The sequence below is a fragment of the Poecile atricapillus genome, chromosome 1 (genome assembly GCF_030490865.1).
Source record: "Poecile atricapillus isolate bPoeAtr1 chromosome 1, bPoeAtr1.hap1, whole genome shotgun sequence".
Taxonomy (NCBI): domain Eukaryota; kingdom Metazoa; phylum Chordata; class Aves; order Passeriformes; family Paridae; genus Poecile; species Poecile atricapillus.
Genome location: NC_081249.1, coordinates 110875712 through 110888299, shown reverse-complemented (window position 1 = coordinate 110888299; position 12588 = coordinate 110875712). Strand labels below are relative to the sequence as shown.

Genomic DNA, 12588 nt, shown 5'->3' with positions numbered 1-12588 from the left:
TGTTGTGTCTCTCGTGTGTAGTTCCTGTCTTGGTGCTGAGGGCTGGGGCCTCTCTTGTTCAGCTTGTTCATCTTGTTCAGATGCTGTTGGTTAGTCCAGAGTCATTCCTCCCTGTGCCTGCATCACCTATGCCATAAGGAGGTACTTGGCTTGCCAGCCAGCCTTTTTGCATGTCTCAATTCTCAGTCAGCACTGCTCTTCCCCTTCAGTGTCTTTCTGTTTTTTCCTCCCCTGCTTGCTGCTTTTTTTGTGCCCCCTGGATTTGGATTTTCCTGCACTCTCCTTCATCAGTTTTTCTGCCCCATAGCTGTTTACACCACTGATGCAGTGGCATCTCCTCCCCATCCCCAGGACACTTTTTCTGCCCTCTCTCCCATCTCCAGCCCCACCATCTGCTGCTTCTCCTCCTGCTGTTGTGCAGTGGCATGAGGCTGGCATGAGTCCTCTGACCACACTGACCTTCCCATCTCAGAGCTTGGCCTCCTCCCCCTCTGCCTTGTCCCTCGTAAACTCTTAATTTTTGTTTCACTGAAAGCTGATGGTGGTATTCCCCCTCAAGCTTGGATAGCCCCTTCTCCAGCCTCAGATTTGCTTCTCAAACTGTAGCAACTCTATGAAGAGAACTGGTGTACGAATGATGGCGTGTCTTTACCTGTTGGTTTTCTCTGTCCTGCTTCCCTTCTCCATGCTTTTCACAAAGGTAGAATTTCTAACCTTTTTGCTTGTCTGATGGGTCCCAGCTCATTTTCCCTTGTCTCTGTCATTTGTTTTCCTACTCATAGCCTCTCTTCTTCGATGCAAAGCTGCTTTATCCCCTCCTCCTCCAGCAGCTGCTGTGTCCTCTGCAAGCCCCAAGGGATGCTCTGTCTGGAGCTTTTGCCTCCCAGCACTCTGCCAGTTTAGTCTGTCTGTGATTTACTTCGCAAGGGCTTTCTTAATAGCCCCCACTGGTCTACATCTGAGTTGTGATCAAATGTTACCTTTCTTGACTTTGTAATTGACCTTGCACTGAACAGTTTTGGTCTCTTCCTGGAGAGATTTCCTCTAAGTTCTGTCCTCTTTGTCTTTTCCTGCCTCTGAGAGAGCTTTGCTTATGACCTCATGAGTTTACCCTGTATAGCAGCTTCAGGGTTTGTTTTTGTGTGGCTACAAGGGGTCTATCCTATGACCCTGTCCAGATTTTCCTACAGTCCCTGCCTCTCTGTAATTTTGTCCACTCATAAAAACTGGAGTGGCCTCTCTATGCTGATGTTACAGGCTCATATTTCTGTTCAATTCAAAAATTTAACCTCTGTCTCTGGTGCTTAGTTACATGCATGTGCACGCACCTGGGTCTTTCTGCTCAAGGAGTGTAAGCTGCAGCATTTCCCATCCATCTCTGCTTCTGAAATTCGTTCAGGTTTTTTGTTGTCTGCTGCCTCCCCTCTACTCTCAAATTAGTTCCTTCTCCTCTGCTGTGCCAAATCCAAAATGTGTGTCTTCCCTTTTAAAGCCCTTCTTAGCCTTGTTCTACCTTTTCTTTTTAGTGCCTCTTCCCTCTGTGGTTTTGATTCCCAGCCTCTGCCTCTCACTGTGTTTCCTCAGGCTGGATTCTCAGAGAAAGAGGGTTTATCTGATCATGCTGCCTCTGCCACCCCTTTCCAGATAACCTGGAAGCCCTTTGGCCAATTTTACACGAATCTGACAGGCCCAGAGAGCTTGGAAATGAACGAGTTCCTGCAAGCCTTGTGAAGAGTGGGTAGCTGAGTCAGGGCAGTGACAGGGGACTGAAGGAGACCCTTTTCTTTAAGGGCTTCAGCAGTGCCTCCAAATGACTGTGCCAGCTGTAGGAGCAGCTCCTGGAGCTTGCAGTCATTAGTCCTCTTTCTCCTGAAGGCATGGGAAGCTAGGCTTCATTAAATCTCCTGCTCTTAGGGTTGTTTGCTGAAAGTGGTGGCTTGGAACCCTTTTCTTTTACTCTGTGTGATGGGGAGTAACCTGCAATGAGCACCTGCAGCACTTTTTCACTTGCTGCCTTTGCACAAGGCCTGCTAGAGACCTGCCCCCAGGGCTTCCCAGCAGAGACAGACCTTGCTTGGCACTTCCTCACACTCTGCCCTGCTCTCCTTCCCTGCCCTCTCCTGACCCATCTGCTGGCTGGCTGAAGGTGCTGTCTCACAGTGTGTGGCTGAGCTGGTGCAATATCCCAGCTGCTAATAAAAAGGGCTGTTTGCCCCTGTCCCCCAAAGAAAAAGGTGTTCCTGCTCTCTGAGTGAAAACTCCTTCCTTGGGTCATTCTTTTTTCAGCTCGTGTAGAGGTCAAGCATGGGGAGAGGAGTGTGAGTGTTTTGCCAGGAATAAAGTGAGTGGGAAAGCAAGACTGCTTTTTTGCTGTGGCAGCTGGTACCTAGGTCAGCTTAACTGCATTGTGAAGCCACATTTTTAAACTGAATCTCCTGGGATGAGGGTGTTTCTACCACCTTTTCTCTGTAGCTGGTGCAGTGAGGTTGCTCTGTGTAGGTGCTTGGTGCTGAGTTAAGGCGAGTCTACAGCAGTGGTGAAAATGCAGTCGTTTTGGAGAGTCCTTCACAGAAAAGTGGAAGTTGTAGGGGACCTTTGGAGATCATCTGGTCCAAGCCCCTTGCAGGTTGCTTGAGATCATGTCCAGGTGACTTTGAATACCTCCAGGGTGGAGACTCCACAATCTCTTGTGGAGCCTGTGTCAGTGTGCAGTTACCCCTCACAGTTGTGTGTTGGTTCTGTTTGTTTAGTATAAAAAGGTATTTCCCTATGCTTTCCAGCTGATCAGTTCCCCCTGGTGCATGGGTTTGTTCCTCCTCAGGGAGGAGAACTACATGGTTGTCCTTCTTACTCACTGATAATATTACTCTGCTTAGAATGAATGATTATACCTTTCTCCCCCCCAGCCTGGGAAAAATAGTAACATAAATGCTTCTGCATCCCTTGTTTTGTTTTGTTTTGTTCTGTTTTCCTTTCCAAATGCCAGAAAGCTCCTGTCCTCCCATTTGAAATGAGAGCTTTGGTAGTTTGGTGACAACTGCTGATAGTCTGTGTGGCACGTCAAACTAATAAATTACAGTGTATGCAGAAAACGAGTTCTAACATCTTAATTAGCAATGAAAGATAGCAGGTAGCTGAAGAATCTCCCTGGTATCTGTCTTTCAGGGATGCTGTCTGACTGAAGCACAGAAGTTTTGAGAGGCAGCATCTTGCTGCTGCTTAGTGAACAGGGAAAAATCCAGATTAATTTGTGGGGAGGAAATGGAAACTAGCTGCTGCTATATGGCTATACTTCATATTCCTGTGATCCTTTATGGTAGGGTGGGAAAACCATCTTGGAAAAATACATGATTTTAGCCAGTACACTTGACTTTGGGAATAAGTCAGTTTGCTGTTTATCTGAAAGCTCTTTCTGCTGAAGAAATACAAGATGGCAGCTTTGCCTTGCAAATTGAATGTTCTCTCGTGCTAATGGTCATGACTGAGGAGCACAGAAGTTTCTTTAGCATTCCAAAAGGAAGAGGGATTGCATTCTTTTCTAGATATTACATTTTAGACTTTTTTTTAGTGTTATTTTTACAGAGCTGGGTGCTCTGAATGAGGTGGGGAGCAGGTGCAGAGCCTGTGCCTAGGGATACAGCTGGAGTGCTGGAGGAATGGTGTGCTCTGGGAGGGAGGAAGGAATATGCAGCAGGGCAGTTTGTCATCAGTTCTTCCAGCCTGTCAATATTTAACAGATTGTTGTTAAGTTTCTCTCTCCACAAGATAATCAATTCTGGGTTAAGCAATTAATAAATGGCTGCCTGAGGCTTCCAGTTTAGAGGTTGAAAAGGAGATGCTTTAGCCCTGCCCAGAAGAACAAAGATGCAAGTAAAGGTTATAGAGAAAAATTAGGGTACTGAGCTGATAAGTGTTGTCCTTACCAAAGTAAGGGAAAATCTGGAGTCATTTGGAGCAAGGGGAACGGCAGGAACCCAAATAAGCAACTTCAAGGAGTATGGAAAGGTTGCCCAAAACACTGGTGTTTCTCTTTGGAGATAGAGGGAGGCATTTGTATGTCTGTCCTTCCTCTCTGTGTTTTAAATAAAGAGAAGAAGAAGCTTTGTTTTTCTTTAGGAAAAATAAATTTGAGGGAAGGTAAGAAACCAGGCTCTCCATGCATCAGAGGTATTTTAAGAGATCTCATGAAAGAGAGGGAATTCCTTTAATGAAAGCCTCGGTAGTAAATGCTGTTTCCTTTTGGCAAGGATAATGTGAAGGTGAGATTTGGGACTCTACACTCTTTTCTCCTGGGAGAGTATTTAAGTATCTGGGATGTTATGAGGTGAATTACAGCAATAATAGGGACGTTCATTCTATTTTTTAATATTGGAAGGGATTGCAGAGCATGCAGGAAAACGAAAAAAAGAAGTGACATTAAAACGTTATTGACTGTGAAACAAAATGAAGTTTCTTATTGTCTGAGAGTGAGTGATAGCACAGGGAATAATGTTTGACAATTCTTTGAGTGACCCTGGACGCTGAACGTGTAGGACTTGAAGACTAAAGAAGGATAATAAAAAGAAATACAGGGGCTAGAGGGCAAAATGAACTATGTCAGAAATTTCCTGCCTAGCTTTGATGCTCAGAACAATTTCATTTCACCCCCTCCTCTTGATAGGCTGGGAGCACATACCAGCCAAGAGCTGAGCAGTCCAAAATGCTTCATTGTGTTGGTGCTTCATAGCTTTGGTACTAAAATGGCAATGCTGAACCTTTTAGAGGTCTGGGAGCAGTACTAGAGACACCAGGGTAAATGGTGTGTCCTTACATGTATTTTAAGAGCTACAAGAACAGAAGAAAAAACACGCATAGGAATCTTAGGAGACTTCACTTTTTGTGCAGGTCTGCACTAAATCTTACAGGGAGTACCTGTGGTGACAGCTTCAAAACTCAGGCTGGGAATGTACTGATGAAGCCATCACTGCTTTTCATTGGAAAATATAAAAGTAGGCATTGCCTTGGGCATTCCAGCAGGCCGCTGTAAATGCTGCTTTGTATTGTAGTGCTTAACCAGACCTGGAACCAGCAGCAGTGGTACAAGTCAGTAGGGCAGGTATTCAGTGGGCTGTGAGGCAGAAGAAACTCCTAAGGATAAGGCACGAGGAGCAGTGCAAGTTAGAAGCACTGCGTGGGCAATCCAACACTTGCTGCCTGCATACTCCCAATATAAGCATAATCTGCCAGGGAGCTTCTGCTGGCGTGTTCTTCCCATAATGATAAGGGGAGCAATGGTACTGTGTGTGAAGAACACGCTGATCTGGGTGATGGGAAAGGGCTGCAAAGGTCGTGTACTGACCTTGGAGGAAGAGAAATTGTTGATTAAATGATTCACAGGACAAGCTCTACTTTAGGTAAAGAGCCGGCATTCTGTGGGGTTAGTCAAAACTTTGGTGAATACAAGGATTGCAGGTTATAAGGGATTGTTTTTTCTCAGCATCTTTGCAGGAAAATAATGAACCTGCAATAAGCGGGAGGTGTGTTTGCACAAAGATATTTGGGTCCCCAACAGTCATTTACCATTATGGATCTGAACCAGCAGGGCAGCCAGCTCAGCCTGTCCCTCGTGCACCAGCATGTGTTGTTACCTTTTACATCCAGGTACATCTTGTGCCTGCCACCAAGTGCTTCAAAGCCCTTGTGAAGTAAGGAGGCTGAGCACCATGAGCTTCAGAGCACAGGGATCTGTGTGCAGAAGAACTGCCCAGCCATCCTCCTCCCTTTGGTTATTATGGGTATTGCTCCTTTTTTCTGACCACAGGCGTGTCTGGCTGGCTTCTGGATGCTGAGTACTTGGACTTTTCAAAGCAAAGCTCTACTAGATTAAAGAGTGGTTTCAGGCTTCTGTGCAGCAAAGTAACTTTAAATATACTTTCTGGTGGGGATGATGGAGAATGATAGAACTGTAAGAGCAGGGAGATCATGTGTCATGCATCCCCTGGGGCAGGTTCATCTCTGCCTTATTGTATCCCTGAAGAAAGCAAGTGTCTGTTAGAGGAAGCTGTAGTGTGAGATGCCTCAGTCTCACAGAGTAGTCTCTGGTGCCTCACTTTCCTAGCTTCTGGGAAATGGAGCATTTAGCAAGCTCCCATGACCAGCCTGAATCTCAACTTTTAAAGTCCAAGCATATTGTTTCTTGTCTTCGCAGTGTCCGACGTGGATAACAAATTAATATTTTATCCTTTCAGCATTTTTAGAAGTTTAAAGGTTGTGGTAATACAACAGCCTTGATCTGTGGCTCAAGAATATGCTGTTCTAAGGTGGTGTTAAAACTAGCATATTTTAACATGGCTAATTGTAGAACAGGGAAGGAGCAATTAGAGGAATGTGACATCCATATAGGATGTAGTTTGCTTAAAAAAGGTGAGGGGGAAGAAATCACAAGGGCAGATCACATTTCACAGTGTGCATCTGCAGAATACCAATGCCATACTGGGGAAAATAAGGAAGTCTTCTGTCAATATAAGGGCCAGATCTGAGAAGAACCAAAGGATGTAAAATGGCTCTGATCTTGGCGAGGGAGTTGGATGTCTGACTGGATGCATAATTATAGCAGAGGTACAAGACCTCTCTTACAGTCAGAACTTGGGAAGCTAGTCACAGGCCACAACAATCTATGGTGATTAAAAGAAATGTCATCTCTTTCATATTTATTGAAAACATTTTTCTTAAAAGACAGTAAACATCTGCTGTGGAAGTCAGCGGCTGTGAGACGAGGGAAGGCAGTGGTGTTGGAAGAACAAAGAGCTTCATTGGCGGCTCCTGTCTAGTTTGCCCATGCTTTGATATTTCCCCACTGATTCTAATATTTCCATACCAATTATTGTATAAATTGCTCCTGGCTGACCTCGCCACTTAGCCATCCTTAGTTGGCGCAGCAGTGGGAAGAATTTGAATGAGGAATGAGTAGCTTTATGGGCTGGTTTAGGAAAGATGGTCCACGTGCTGGGAGTGGTGGGATGGTGGCAGGAGTGGAGGAGGATAGGCGATCAGGCATCCTTTTTGTTGCACCGTTTAAACATTAAAGCAAAAGGATGGAGGATAGGGACAGAGTTGTTCTGCAGGTGGCTTCAGCCAGCCTTTCAGTACACTGAGCTCTCCTGGCATGAGAAAAAATATACACCAAGAAAACACTGTATTTTCCCAGAATGAGGCTTTACCGTAGTGGGGGAATGGTGGGGGTTTGCCACATGTTTTGTTCTGATAGCATTGTTTTTTTCCATCTGGCAGCAGGTTGCAGTGTATGGAAATTGTTCCTGCTGTGACTCATTTATGCAAAAATTAAGCTCAAACCTAATTTTTGGTTGTGTGCCTTAACAGGAGACTTCACAGAATAGCAGGTGTGTGTTGCTAAAAGATTGTCTCTGCTTTGGTGTTGCCTGGTGGGGCAGAGTCTCCCTCAGAGATTTAATCAGTCTTCAGCCCATAGCAGAAAAAGTTATGGTTGCTTGAGGAAGTGGCTGGACAGTGGTGAACTTGGAAGAGCCTTCTTGAAATGAATGACTGTTTTGTGGGTGTCAGCCCTGCTGTGGAGTCCAGAGAAAAAGCAGGGACTAAGTAATGGGCTGGGTTTGGCAAGAGGTGTCTGCATCCTCCGTGGGTGACAGAAGGGACAGAAGGAAGGGCCAGCCCCTGGAAAGCCTCCTGTGCAAGTGAGACTGAAAAATGAATCTGATTTAAGAGGGAATATGAGCTCGGAGGATGCTAACTATCCCTGAGTAATTCACTGGAAGCACAGGCCTGTGCAGGGCTCAGGGCTTTGTGGCAGGGGAGTCAGAGCACTGAGGAGGGGCAATGGCACGGCCTGCAGCTCCCGGGGAGCAGCAGGACACAGAGAGCAGCAGGACAAAGTCTGCTGGCACTTGCCTCACCTTAGACAGCACCATCCCATGCATTGGAGCTCAGTGCTGGCCAGGTGGTCAGCCTGGGCTCCTGCAGCTCCCCTGCCCCTCAGATCTGCAGGAGGCCAGCAGTGGCCGCAGCCTGTGGTGCACTTGCACCTGCTCTTGCGTTGAGCTTGCCCAGAGTATCTCTCAAGCTCACAACTAGATGCTTTAGCATAACTGCCCTTTAGCACTTCTGTCTGAATTGTCTTCATTACTGGGGACTTTCTGCCAGGTCCTGTGGTCTGTCACAGATGCTAACTTGTCATAGCCAAGTAGGATTTATGCACGCTCCCCTCCCCTTCCCTGATAGAGCAAAAGCTCCTGTGTCAGTTCTAAGGATGTTTTGAGGGAACCAATTTGGTTGCTCAGAGCAGAAGCAGTCATGCTCTTGGAGAAGCTGAAATGGTACCTTTTTTAGCTTCTGTTGTAGCATAACCAAGGCATAGTGTGCAGACCAGATGTGACCCACGTTGCTGAAGAGTACAGACTGCAATGACACAGGTTGGGAAGGGGCACGAGGACTGTACCAGTGGAGAGTAAATCCTGCACCTTGCTCAGCATCATGCCTCAAAAGGCTGTAGGCAGGTAGCTGTGCAATTGTAACTTGTTTTGGGAGCTTTACAAACCTCATGTGATAGACCTGTTTAGTAGCCCTCTTTCATGTGCTGGTCCCACTCAGATTTTGGCCCACATAAACTTTTTGCTTACCCACAGTATCCTTTGGCAAAGGGCGTCCACAGGTTGCCTTGCTTTTGTCAAGGTCTGCTGTGTGCAGCTGCAAAAACTGCCTCACTTGCTACAAATCTGGATCTAACCAGTTTTGGTTCTTGGCCCTTGATTTTTAAACTAGAAGAGACAGTAAAGGGTCAAATTCTTGACCATCCTTGCTATGCTATATATATTTGTGAAAAAACCTTTACCAGATCCCCTTCAAGTCACCTTTTTTTTTCCTCCAGACTCCATTATTTCTGAGAGAGAAGCCATTCCCTAGTGTTTATCATCGTTGTTGCTCTTCTCTTGACACTTTCTCAGGAGCGCCTGTAAGTTGAACAAACAATAGCGACAACAGAACCCAGATGTGTGCTGTGTATTTGTGAGAGGGAGAGGGATCTCCTTGGAAATGTTTTCTGTCTAATATCTGTAGTCAAAGGCACAAAGTAATTTTTAAAGGAAATTTAGGATTAGTATTGTCAGTTATTGACAAATAGTACTTTAGAGATTCTCATTGAAGGAAATCTCCTGTAAAGCTGCAGGGGTAGAAATATCCCCTCAAACAATGCTGGTGTTCAGCACTGTTAGCCCTGGTGCCTGTAGAAGATATCTATACCAAGAAGATACCTTTATCAAGACTTTTTTAGTTGCTGTCTAGTGATTAGAGACCCAGGATAATATTCATAAGAGCTCAAGTTTCTCCTTCAGATTAAATGACTGCTGGCAGTGATTATTGATATCTAAGATAACTTGGTGCAACTGCTGCAATGCTTTTGGATGTGGTGCAGACATAACCCATATGGTCTGAGATGGGGAGAAATTTGTGCAAGAGGCTCTTCATCATTCTGTCATGAGTTTCTATTTATTCTTTTGATCTGTCAATGCTGTGGCAGAGTTTCTGTGTGCTCAGGCATCCTTTTATTACACCCACCTGTCCCTTGCAATAAGCCTTGAGTCAATGTTCTCAGCTAAAATTTTTCACGCCTGTTCTTCTGAAAGGGACCTGAAAGTCCACCTCCTTCCCAGAGGGTAAATGTTTGGCACTTTCTGAAATGGGGCAACTTCAAAGTACCTCAAATCAGGCACCTGAAACGACCAGTTGCGTGTGGAAAAGCTGAGCTCCGCGTGAATCTCCGCGGAAAGGTCGGATCTTGCCAAAATTATCTGAGGTTGCTGTGAGGGTACAGATTTTGCAAAGACACTGTGTACTTAGAAGCTGAGCTGCAGCACTGCTGGGGAGATGGCTGGCTGGCAGGGATGCTTGACGCTCCTTTCTTGCTCCTTTTTTTTCTTGGAGAGGCATTGAGATCCTGGCTGTGACAAGGGAGACTTGAATGACTGTATACCTCGGACATGGCATTTTTCTCTTGTCTTTCCTGTGCTTTTCAGAGCTGTTTCCCATGACATTTGCAGTGGCCCTGCTGGGTGAGCTGGCATAGGGCAGGTGCAGGGACTGGGCATCTGAGGTTCCTGGGTCCTGCACTGTCCCTTGCTGCTTCAGTCTAATCCCCTGGCTGTACTGTCCCCTCTTGCCACTGCTCTTATCCCCTGTCTGTGCACCTCCAGGGCCTGGGAGATGGGTAAGCTGAGAGCTGCCTGCCTGTTGTTTGGCTTGCTCCTAGCTCAAAAGGCTGGCAACAATAGCCCTGATCTGTAGGGGATAAGGATCAGGGAATGGCTTCCTCCTTATTACATGGGTTTTGCTGTCTTTTGGAAAAAAACAGATGCACAAACCTATAATTTCTTATTAATTTTAAAGTAGCACTTGGCTTGCTATCTCCTCCCTATCAGCCCTTGCGTTGTCAGTAAATTATATTGGATTTGCAATTAAAAGCCAGCTGTGCCAGGGCACTGCCAGCCAAATGCCACCATCAGTGTCTCCTGGGTGTCCTAGGGAAGGTGTGGAGCACACAGCTCCTCCTGCAGTGAGCTCTTCTCTCACTTCAAGAGGGAATGATAAGGGTTTAAATGGGATCTCAGGCACGTTATTTTTGTTAATCAGAGTACTTGCTCACTAAGAAATGCAGTTCTCTTCTTAATACTGTGTGTCGTAGGTATAGCAATTCCCAGGGCTTGCAAAATGCCAAACATCATGCAAAAGGTAACTGAGCACAACATGTACTGCTGGATGTCTGCCTCAGGCTGATTGTTTTTCTTCTTTCCTTTCTTGATTAAAACAGTTTTGGAGAAGTATTTCTGCTTCTGCTGTTTGGGATTCTTTTAAAGTGTTGAAAAGCATTTGTGCCCACCTGTGTTGGAGCAGGAGTTTGCAGCCAGGCACAGGGAGCAGCACTGCAGATGTGCTGCTCCCTGCTCCTCTGGAGATCCAGTCTGTTCATCCAACTTTTGAGCCTTCATGTCTCACCTCTGGGACAGCAACCTGCTGCAAGTTGTACCAAAAGCCTGACTGTTTTGTCTTTTATCCACACTGGAGCTGGGCAGGACATTTTTCTGCACTGTCTTTTGCTGTCCCTCAGCTTCTTAGGCTCCTGGAGCAAGGAGCAAGGAAAGGAAGGAAGCAAGGAAAGAAAAGGAAGCAAGGAGCTCTTTGGCTCTTGACTCTCTCACTTTTGGCTGCTTTAGGAAGGTGCAGCAATCCAGTGCAAGGAGAAATAGAAGAGGAGGAATGTAGAAAGTGGGTCTCTTCAGAACCTGGAGGAGGACTGCAGGTAGAGTTACAGTGAAGGTCCTAAAAACCACTGGCAAGGGAAGAAGGAAGCCCATGTTAGTGCTGGCCAGGAGGGTGGTGAGATTTGACATCTACCAAAAATCTGTGCTGTGGGTCCCCAGGGTTATGGTCTTCCAGTGAGCTTTGGAAAGTCAGATACCCATTTCTGACAAAATGATGTTTTTTTAACTAGATAGATGGAAAACTCCAATGTAAAAAATCCAGCACTGTGTTAAAAGCCTGATAAACAAAGTTGTGCACTTACCTGAGAAATACCTGACTGAGTGTTGTGTGTGGACCTTTTAATTCCTACCACTGCACGTTTGCCTTGTGGTGCAATTTTAATTGTCATTGCAGGTGGGATATGTGTATGCTGTAGCAAGGCTACATGTGCATACAGAAATTGGATTATCAGCGGTCTTTAGGTGTGTAATAAAGATCTTGTCCTTCCTGCTGCTTTGAAAACAGTTCACTTCAAAGGCCATAGTATTTGCTTTGTCCCTTGGCCTTTGTGGGGTGAGAGAAGAGGCTGCCTGCACCTTAGATGTGTTAGTTTTCTAACATCCCCAGGATGAAGAGATTGGTACAGCAAACAGTGGGGGAGTGTTTGCCTCTGTTGTTCCTCTCCCTGTTTGTTTCAAATGTGCTAGCTTTCCCTGTCCTCCCCTTAAATCACATTATTTCATAAAGAGTAAAAAGAAACATAATTTGGAGCAGCAGCAAGCTGAGCCCAAGTTAATAGTTGGAATTGCACTCCATCTGTTCAGCTGCATGCCCTGATGGATGTGCTGAACCCATTTTTCACAATTTGTTTTAAGCTGCTAAGAACCATCTCTCCTGGCTCTGGTCCAGGCTGGCTGTGGAGAGAAACTTCGTTTCTGGACGTCGATGTTTAGAGGGCGGGATTGAAGCAATAAACCCCAGATTCAAGGCTACCTCTTCACCCGCAAGATGCCAGTTTTTAAAAGCTTAAATTCTTTTCTGGACTTGAGCATTGTTATTGAAAATTAGAGAGCGGGGGGGAACCCCCAACATACACACGCACAGAGAGGATAAAATTTGCAAACGTGATTATGCAGGACCTGCTTTAAATCGGCTTATTGCTGTTTTATGATGGCAAGCAAGCAGTCACAGAAGCCAGGGTGATTGGCCTTGCCATGTGTGCATGCTGCTGGTAACTCAATAACCGATGAACACCCACCGTGGTCTCCAGACCTGGAGCCTTTGATGTAGCAACAAACAAGATAGATTGCTGTAATTTATCTGGCCCCTGGAGGGCTGTGC

The 12588-nt window shown here is 45.8% G+C and overlaps 1 protein-coding gene across 2 annotated transcripts in view; it reads left to right on the top strand.

Moving 5' to 3' along the window:
- IGSF3 (immunoglobulin superfamily member 3) overlaps positions 1-12588 on the top strand; it is a 93320-nt gene that overhangs the window by 14914 nt on the left and 65818 nt on the right. The window lies entirely within an intron of this gene.